We start from the raw sequence: 10,941 nt of genomic DNA on the forward strand, positions 1-10,941 counted from the left end.
GTTGTGTTAGCAAGTGTTGAGTTAGCTACGTTCAAAAAACTCTCCTAGCTTCTCTAGTCAAATAAGTACCTCAGCATCTAACTAGCTTGTTAGCCAGCTACTAATTAGCCTAAATGAGCATAGTACAAATAACCAAAATGATATGATATGATAATTTAACGTTTTCCAACCCTTTGCTCCTCCCTTACTCCACCCTCCATTCCATATATGGTCACTTCCTGCTCCAAGTGGGGTAACACCATGGTGGCCATGTCTGCTTCTTTATATGTAGTCAATGACTGAAACTCACAACCTTGCTTTGAGGAGGACCATTCTAATTCAGAGTTGTTGTTTGCTCTCACATTTATTGATTTAATTCACTTTAATGACCAGAGAAGCAGATTGTGTTAGTTTGTGGTATAGCATGCACAGCACGGTTTCATACACATTATAATGTATGTCTCTGGTATGTGTGTACCCTTGTTGGTGTGTTACCCAGATATGTACAACACATGTGTTTCAGAAATATGTGAGGGCATGCATGTGTCACAGTGGTGATCTGTGACTATTTATACCTTTTCCTGTCACACACAGACAAAGCCGAGGCATGCAGCAGCAGCCTCTCAACTGATGATAACAGTGTGAGGACAGAGGAGATAGAGAATGACTGAAACTGGAGTTCAGTGTGTGTGTGTGTGTGTAAGTGATAACACAATAATTTGACAGCAGATAGAGTGGAAACTGGTGATGACAAAGCAGACAGATAAAACATGCAGTGTCTTATCAATCAAACTTTTTACATTTACTTGCAGGATTTAACTCCATGGATTATAACCTTAAAGAGACAACATGGAGAGGGTGAAGGGCTCTTTGGCCTCACTGTGTCTGTGTGTTGTTGCTGCATCAGTTGACTGTCACACTGTTAATGGGAGGTTTAATAAAGGTCACTTTGTTCTCTGTCAATGGCAGAACACTGATACAATTACAGGCGCCAGCGAACGTACAGAGAGGATGCTGAGTGTGGTATGTCTTTATGTAGGATGTTTCTATCTGTGGTTAATATTACAATATTATATACCTTAGACACATCGTTTAACTCCTAATGCTGAGGATGTTTTTGTCAGTATGCCGTTAATGTTAAGAATATGCAGAATTACCCTGCTTAAATATAACATATTACTCTTTTTGTAACTTCATTAGCCAATACCAGCAGACTAAGGCCCGCTGATGTCCTGACCTTGGACAAGTGTGGAAGGTCAACATTCAACGCTGAGAGTAAAATTGATCTTAAAGCACCCTGACAACTGTGTAAACTGTGTTAAGACTTAGAAAGACGACTTTTTTTCAGTAGGATGTGTAATTGATAACACCTATATGTCATGTAGATCTTAAAGCTCCTGTGAGGAATGTTCGGTTTGTGTTGATTTTTGCGCCCCCTGTGGACAAAGCCGTACCTCTTATCTCTTTGCTGAATTTGTCCTGTGCATGAATAAAGGAGCAGTTCGCCCCTGGAAAAAGCCACTGTCACCAAAGCTGGTGTTCTCTGTAATCGATAGAAAGAGATTAGATAGATAGATAGAGAAAGTTGTACAAACAGCTCGTGGTTTCTCCCGTTCTACATTCCTACAACACCCAGCATGCATTGCGCCTCTCCATCTGAAAGGAACAGCCCAGCGAGAGATGCTGGAGTGAAATACTACTGTTTCAATGGGTGACGATTTTGAACGAGCCAAGACATCACAGGTGGGCATCCTAAATTGAGGAAGTGTAGTTTAGCAAGCTCCCTGGCCTCCGGCATTAAAAATAACTATATAGAAATAATCAACCTTGTTACTGATGGTCTAGTTTGATTTTGTAGCTCATATAGAGACATACGAATTAATTTCAGTCTGTTTCATATCCACTGAATAACTCCTCACAGGAGCTTTAAGAGTAAATGTTGATTGTGTTAGTTCTTATTTAGATTGACAGGTTTGCCACTAAATGTGGCCCTCCTACACACAGAAATGAAGGATCAGATCGATGTTTCAGAGCATAAAACATCAAGTTTTTGTCTCATCGGTTCACCATTAAAGTGGAAAAAAACAGAGGTCAGTTGTAGGTCGGTTAAAATGATTGTAAAAGTTGTGAGACCTTTTGTCAGCCCTTCTTCTAGCTGAGCTCAATATGATCAGCTTGTTAACATTTAACTTTAATTGTCATAGATTAACTTGCGTTTCCTCTGATATTGATCTGTGTAGCAAGTTAAACTGATTCATTGTTTGTTAGAGGTCATCTTAACACACAGAACAATGTAGGTTATCAGTCGACACACACGCACGCACACACGCAGACACACACACCTCTCTGTTATGATGGTATTCGCAGTGTTTGTCCATAAACAGTGAAACTAAAGGTGAGCGTTTGCATCAGTGAGTGAGATCCAGTTAGTCAGCAGATAAGAGAGCGTCTCTTCGACCTGAAGGGATCTAATGGAAACTTATAGATAGTGATTTTTAACATCCGTCATATTTGGAAACGGGAGAGTATAGAGCCAGGAGGGTTAGTGGTGGGTGCTCACATGACAAGAGTGTATTTGTGTATTTAGGCAGGGTTACGGGATCGGGCCTTTTTTTCTAGCGAGAGCTTTAAAGTGACAATCAGACGAGAGCAAAACTACATCTTACTATGGTCTCATTTGTTATTTTGTCACCTAAATAACAAATGTAGGAAATCAAACTGTTCACTGATCTCTGTTAGAAAGTGGTCAGAATTGGGACACCAGAATATGCGATGTGTAGTGGAGCAGCTGAATCAACACGTTGCTTCATACTATCTCTGTTGTATCAAATAAAAGACAAGGCAGAACTCCCTCCTGCTGATTGCACGGTGTGTGTATGTGTGTGTGTGTGTGTGTGTGGGTGTGTGTGTGTGTGTGTGTGTCCATGCTGCTCTGTCAGGTCACCACACACAGTCAGGGAAATGAAGGCCACAGTAAAAAGCAGACAGATAGCAGTTAAGTGACTAATCTTTTAAAGTCTAAGGTAAATTGGTTTCTGTTTGTGTACAATGGCCATGTGTGCAACATCTTAGAGCAGAACAATTCTATTAATCATTTATGAAACAATATTTGATGAAAAATGTATCCTCAGAAGGTAAAGTCTTCCACTAAGGGACATTAGTGCTCACGCTGTTGATGCAGCCAAACAGAGCTAATGTCTGTTAATCCTTAAAGGGCCAGTTCGCTGATTTTCAACCTCAGTCCTGTCATGCTATTATGGGGAGCTAATGCCAACGAGTCATCTGGTGGAGGCCAGGGAGCTTGCTAAACTACACTTCCTCAATCTATGACGGCCGCCTCTGATGTCTCGTTCAAAATCGTCAGCTTTGAAATGTAGACTGCAGACCTGAAGATTTTTTAGACGATCCACTGGGATATTCTCTTTGTATTTTGGATTCTGTACCGCTCTGAGCCAATGCGTGCAGCGAAACAGTAGTATTTCACTCCAGCGTCTCTCGCTGGGCCATTCCTTTCAGAGAGAGGGGTGCAATGCATGCTGGGTGTTGTAGGAAAGTGGAATGGGCGAAACCACGAGCTGTTTGTACAACTTTCTCCACAGCTATGGCGCCAATTTCAAATAATATTGCTTCTATCGATTACAGAGAACACCAGCTTTGATAACAGTGGCTTTTTCCAGGAGAGAACTGCTCCTTTAAATACATTATTTGAGTATTAAAGATCATCATCTGATCAGAATGATTTGAATTCTTAACACATTTAAAACATGTATTACAGGGTAAAATAGGAAATGGAAATGTCTCCTCACTTCACTTTTTTTTTTTTTCAAATCTGTCCCTTTTAAAATAGTTAAAGACATTTTAGGTCTTGAATATTTTGTTTGGAGTAAAAATATTTCAGTTGATGTGAAAACATAATCGGTGACCATAGGGTGTTTGGTATAGCGCTGAATGGACAGATTCGAGGGGTTTAGATTAGAGATTTTACAAGTCTGTAGGTCTCAGATCATCAAATCATTTTTAAGAGAGGGGAAATGAGGGAAGAAGCTAATTTTTGTTACTTTGTGTCATATACCACCAGTTAAAAAAGACGATAATAGGATAAACATGCCCTCCTTGTTCCTGACAAAGCTGTCATGTTAGATTTCACCACCAGAGGGAGACAAACCAACTCCCTCTCTCTTCCCTTCTGCTGCTGCTCTTTCACATGGAGTTTGAAATTACAGTAACTACTGAAAGCCTATCTTACAATTAACCATGTTAGATAACAAATGTTTTTTATGATGTAACACTGTATAGTACTAGCAACAGTGCAAATCATCATGCAGCACCATGTTTGTGATTATGCAGAGGACAGCTAAAGACTGGGGGGAAGCACAAATCAACACCAAAGTTCTGAATATCATCTGGTTTGTGTTTGAAATGCCAATTTACAGAGGAGAACCCTTCAGAACTGTATGCATGCTGCTGAGTCTGGCTTTGCAACGTTTTGCAACCCCATAGATGTGTAAATGAGGGGTTGGGTTAGTTAATGTGTCTGGAACAAAAACATATTAAGTATGTACTGTGTACTGTTTAAAGAAACATGCTGTGTCCCGAGGTCATCGGGTGTTTCGGGTCTCACAACATCGGACACCCTCACTCAGGCGACCCAGCTAGGATTGTTCAGGTCCTGGCTTGTGTCCCAGGAGCATTGCCCCACAGTTCGAACCTCCTAATCCAAAGCCACCTAGATGCCCTCTCTGTAGCCTCTATGGTGGACTTCATGTCTCTCCTTTTGGCAGCTCCTGTGATGTAAGCAGGGTGTAAACCTTACACAATGAACGGCCAGCAAAGCCTCTACACCCCACCTCAGTGAGCTGACAGCAAGCCCTCCTGCCTCTCCTCCGACACCTTTACCAGCTCCTGGTACCTAAAGATATAATAAGTAGGATTTTCCTAGAAAAATAAAATATAGACTTTTGCAAATATAATATAATATAAATCATTGACCTTTTCAGGAGGGGCGTTGTTGTGGTTCCCTGAGCCAATCACAGCGTATAGGTGAGTGTGGGAGTGGTTAAATTAGCAACTGGGAGAAAAAACGATGCAGAGTTGGCCTTCTTTCTGTTGAACAGGTGCCTCAAACTGGGTAGGACAAGCTAACCGACGGTTAGCATGCTAGCGCAAAGCGAACCGGCGGTTGCCTTTTATTGTAATGTTGCACTGTCCACTTTGCTGTTGTAACACTGTAAATTTCCTCGCTGTGGGACGAATAAAAGATTATCTTTTCTTATCTTAGCATGCTAGCGCAACGTCAAATGTGATGCTGTCGTTGTTAGCTCGCCGGGGTGGGCTTGTTTTTGCACGAGAGAGTGAGAGTGAGCTTCTGTTGATGAAGAGCCCAGGAGGAGGGGGTCTCTTTCCAGCATAGTATAAAGTATAAAATGACATGATAATATACTTATGAAGGTGTGTATCTCACCTCTCCCTGTCCTGTAACATTTACTCATTAGGGATTGTACAGAGTGATCCAAACAGAACAAAGGGAGAGTCAGACACAGGAGTTTTTGTTTTGACATAACTTTATGGTTAGGTTACAAATCGACAGTGAGTTGTGATTTAAAATTACGTCTTGTGCACAGGGTTTATAGGAACAAGAAATTTAGACTAAACAACGAAGAAGAGCATATGTCGAGTGCACAGACAATAAGCAACATCAGCAGCTTTAAAACAAACACAAGAGACAATGTACTTTGACTTTATGCAAAGCCTCGGGCTGATTTCGTACAGAATGCAAATATAAAAACACGTAGCATGACACCATCAGACTTCCTTCACTGACCACATCTATAATAAAGCAAACTAATATTTCTTTATAAGAGATTTCATTGAATAATAGTGACTAATTTACTCTATAGTTTGTTGGTGCACTGCTGTGAGACTGAACTGTCAGCACAAACAGCAGCTTCTCTTCTATTCCTCATTTTCTGTCTGTGGAGTCTTTTTTTGTTCACTTATTCAGCACTTTCATAACATCTCTGTGACCTCTGACCTTAAAGACCTGCTTTAATCCAATAATTCAGACTGACTTTTTTTTAAAAACAACAAAGAGAAATCTGACTGCCTCCCTCACAAATGTTTTCATTACAGTGCACAACAACATGTGATTTCTAAAGTGTGCACCCTAAAGGCAATGAAAAGGACGGATAACCCTGCAAAAGTGGGAAAACTAACTGGTTAAATCATGTTTAGGTGAGGAAGTAGATACCACATTAACACTGCAGACACACAGCTGTGCATGCAAGCTACAAATATGAATGTTACAAGAAGAAAGATGAAGATATCAGGGGTCAGACATCATCAGACTTGGGTTCAATCCAGCTTTCACCTCACTTGCTCCTTGTTTCTGTGTCTGCTTTTAATATTTTGTCACTATGGTGGTCATATCCTCTTCTGTTTTTTCTCCACCTGAAAGCAAAAAGACACCACATAACCTCTGACTTATTTGTGGTCTGTGTATTTCATATAACAGTGAATTGAATCAGTGTACTCACTGAACCACTTCTGGAGTGTCCCAGATCTCTGCAGCGCGACATATGTTAAAGCAACCACAATCAGCATGCCGAAAAATCCCCCGATGGCACATCCGACGAGGACAGCATTGCTCATGCCGTTCTCTGGGAGGGAAAAGAAAAGGAAAATGGTGAGGTGGAAGATTAAAAAAAAGGACGTGTGAGATGAATAATGACTAAATGCCATTACCTTCTCTCTGTTTATTATACTTTTAACAAGTGGAAGAGTGTTTTCACACAATAAAGTTATTTTTTTTTTAGCTCAGAGGTAGATCATAAACTGTACAAGTGAAAATGACACCGTATATTCACATTAAGCAAACATAAGACATTAAAGAGTTCAGATATGACTTATGACGATCCTATATTCTCAATGCCCCATCTCTGACTAAGGCTGTTTTCACATTAGGTATAAGTGCTTCGTATCGTTACGTATGGTTGCCCCCCTTCTCCTCTTCCCGCCGGTCAGCTTTCACATTAATAATTTCGTTCCCTACCCGAGTACACTTGCGTTAGAAATCCGAACCAGAAGGTGGCGGTAATGAACCTCAAGAACGAACCTCCAAAAGTCGGCTCCAGTGTATGAGCATGGGATCATGCGATTTGTGTGCGTTTCTACACTGGAACAACAACATAAACAATGTTCCATAGTTGATGATACTCTTCTTCTTCTTCTCCATGTTTTTGATGTGCATTACCTCCACCTTCTGGTTCGGAGTCCTACGGCAATACTCGGGTATGGTACGAAGCAATCGTACCTAATGTGAAAATGGCCCAAGTGGACCTGGGCATGGATCAACGAACCTTGCCCGAGTTCGGTACACAGTGTTCACACTAAACAAACGAACTACTGGACTTTGGGGTCAGGTGTACCCGGATCTGGGCCTGGGTCCCTAATATAAGAGCCCCCTAAATGGTCCCCATTTGCGTGTCCTAAATAAGAAACCAAATCCAAAAAAAGCAGAAGGTAACACTTTAAAATGAGTCAATATGTTCACCGTAAACATGAAGGACAGCAACAACTTTTTCAGGGTTCTTTAACTGCTGACACTCGACTTTTGTGCCGTTGTCATAGAAAGAAGTTCCCTTGATGGTCCACACAGCCAGCGACAATCCGTTTTTCCTTTCACAGCTTCCATAGAGAGCCTGAGGAGAGAAGTAGAGAAGAAAGAAGAGATGAACTAAACTGGGATATGCTGCACCACACTTTTACTCAGCCTGCACAGGACAAACAGGTGTGGATACAGGATGGGTCGTTGTTGAGGGGGGAGAATAAATGGCGGTCAAGTTTACAATGTTCACTCACCATGTCTTAAGACTTATGGGATGTGGACAATTACAAAATGCTTATAGAAACAGAGTGATATGTGTCATAAACCATACATGCCCACAGTTAGAGGAATAAATCAGTGTCCTATTATGGAGTGAAGTGTTAAATGGCTAAGAAAATAAAAGCCTGTTCTGAGCTAAAAACACCAAATATCAGCATGTTGGATTATTTTAGTGCCCTATTTACCAAAAAGGAAAAACGTATGCTGAGAAACTGTAACAAACTTGTTGAATGTCGGAAGTTAAATACTTTTGTATTGACAACTTTTAAAGAAATCGTCACCTGTTCTTATTGCCTAGATTCACTGTTGTTTTCTTTAATGCTCAGTTTTGGTGCTCAGATTTTTGCGAAAACTGAGCTCAGGTACTTTACCCTGTTGTTGGGGCAGCCCACCACACCATAGGCTGTATAAAAAGATGGTCAACATGACAGCTCCCTAAAAGTGAAGCCAAATCATCTCTATCGCCCCCTGCTGACTGGCTGCAGTATAGGTCATAAAGCCCGCCTCCTCCATGTTAAAAGATGAGACATGAGTCAAACTATAAAATCAAAATACACGCCATACAGTCTGTGGCTTATCCTGCTCAGGTTCTTGGGGTGGCTGGAGCCTATTCCAGCTGTCATTTGGCGAGAGGCGGGGTACATCCTGATACACCCGTCAATCGCAGGGCTGACACATAGAGACAGCAAACCTTTCACACTCTGGGCAATTTAAGACTCACCAATGAACCCAACCAGCATGTCTTTGGACTGTGTGAGGAAGCCGGAGTACATGGAGAGAACCCAGGCATGCACAATTTAACATGCAAACTCCACTCAGAAAGGCCTACTTTGTCTGAACCAGGATTCAAACTAGGAACGTTCTAGCTGTGAGGCAACACAAGAAGCTGATCTAGTGTTGAATGTGCCAATGTGAGGGAGCTGTTTTTTTTTACAAAGTTTAATATGTGTTTTAGTTAGTGGAAGGAGCTCTGGTCGATCTCTATAGCGCAGACTCTGGTTTCACACATGCAAGATGGCAGCTCCCGCTACATAGGCCTACAGATCCAGCCTGTGGCCTCCTCACCTCGGGGATATCTTCCACATGGCCGGCAGGACAGGTGAGATTATGGGTGCCATGACCTCCATGGAGAGTGAACGTGAGGTTTGGAGCAGCTTCGGGGACTCCACAGCGAAACACAGCCGGCTCCCCTACAGCAACTCTGATGCCAGCCGGGCGTGTGCGGTAAACAAGAGCTGTGGGGTTCGGTGCCGAGGCGTTGGTGTTTGTAATGTTTAGAGCTGGAACAGAACAGTGGTTGAACACTTATTATAAAAGTTTTCCCATGCACAACAAGCTGCGAATAAAAACCCTTCCTTGTTGTGATGTTAATCAGAAACTGCATGCCTCCTGCGTCTGACACATGACCTTGTAAGCAAACTCTCCTCACTGCCATTTGAATATTCTAATGACTGGAGAGCTGGGTCTCCCTGGTTTCAAAACATTGATCTCCATCTGTCTGCATGATGCAAACATCACTTATACTTAGTGCATTTCTTGCTGACTTCTTCATCTTCGGTTATTTATGGATCTTCTAAGAATGTATTAATAATGTGACTAAGGAGTGGAAACTTTATGTACCACTTACATAAGACTTTTATTTTGAAAAGACATAAATGTGTTGGTTACCTGAGGAGGGTGTGTAGGTTTGAAGCAGAGCCAGCAGCAGCAAACACATGTGAGAAAGATTCCTCGTCTTTTGTGTCCTCCTCTCCTCCATCTTTTCTTCTCTCACTCTTTTATTGCGTAGATCTATCTGCAAGAGTCCGAACAATGTAACTTAAATTGTCTTACAACAATAAAAGGATACCTGTATAATGATATGTTGCCTTTCTACATAGTTGAGGATGAATGAGAAAGGGTGGTGCTGAAGACTTAACCTGAGGGCAGACAAGCAGTCAAATGGATTTAGATCCAGCGTGTCAGTGCCTCATATGAAAGATCCTTCAGATGCTTCAAACTGATTTTGAAGAATTAGTTTCATCTATTGAAATATTGTTTTATTTCTCACTATTACAGATATAAAAGATTGGCCTTTGCAGTACAAGCCATGAAATATTGTAATTTAATATTTATTAAGTAATCCTTAAATGATTTCTTTACTTTGGAAACTTAATTTTTCAAGGCCTTCGTCTTATTGGATTTCACTTTCTAAATTTCATCATTGCGACAATATTTACAAAAGATCAAATCCACTTTATTTATATGGCACATTAAAAAAAAAAAGTTTACCAAATCACTGCAAAGTGAATTAAATGCAGAAATAAAAACACAGTAAAATACATGAAACATAAAAATACAGCAATAAGACAATAAAAAGTCACAGAAAGACAGAGACCACCAACTTAAAAGCCAAAGAATAAAAGTAACTTGTAAGACGGGATATAAAAGTTGGAAAGGTGGGGGGTAGCTCCTTCCATAATTTGGGGTCCACTTCTGAAAATCACCACTACTGTTCAGTCTAGTCTTACAGACAACAAGAAAAGCTAATCAGCGGACTTCAAAGACCTTGAGGGGGGATAAACAGTCAGGAGGTCAGAGATCTACCGAGGTGCTAAACCATTTAAAGATTTAAAAACAAACAATAAAATCTTAAAATGAATCCTAAAACGAACGGGGAGCCAGTGGAGAGAGGCCAGGATGTGGGTTATATGTCCTCGCTTACAAGTGCCTGTTAAAAGACGAGCGGCAGCATTTTGGACTAACTGTTAGCGTGCAAGTGAGGTCTGGTTAACTTAATCTTACTCTCAGACTTAATTTTAGATAAAAGCCTCAACTGGTAAAAACTAAATTTAACAACAGAGTTAATCTGTTTATCCAATTTAAAATCAGTCCATAGAATAATTAAATTCAAAACCAAAGACTTTTCCCATGTAACATTACTGCCAAATTACTTTTTCATATATTTTTTGACATAACAGAAATAAAGCTTATAAATGCTAATTTTCCATCTGTAGAGCCAACACGCTTCAGACACTAGCACCCAACATTTTCTATGTACTTTTGTTCTGTTAGCTTTATACATCCATGTTTGTGTCCCA

Source organism: Semicossyphus pulcher, unplaced genomic scaffold (assembly GCF_022749685.1).
Source record: "Semicossyphus pulcher isolate SPU_LCO1_2020_fin unplaced genomic scaffold, fSemPul1.0.p SCAF_9, whole genome shotgun sequence".
NCBI lineage: Eukaryota > Metazoa > Chordata > Actinopteri > Labriformes > Labridae > Semicossyphus > Semicossyphus pulcher.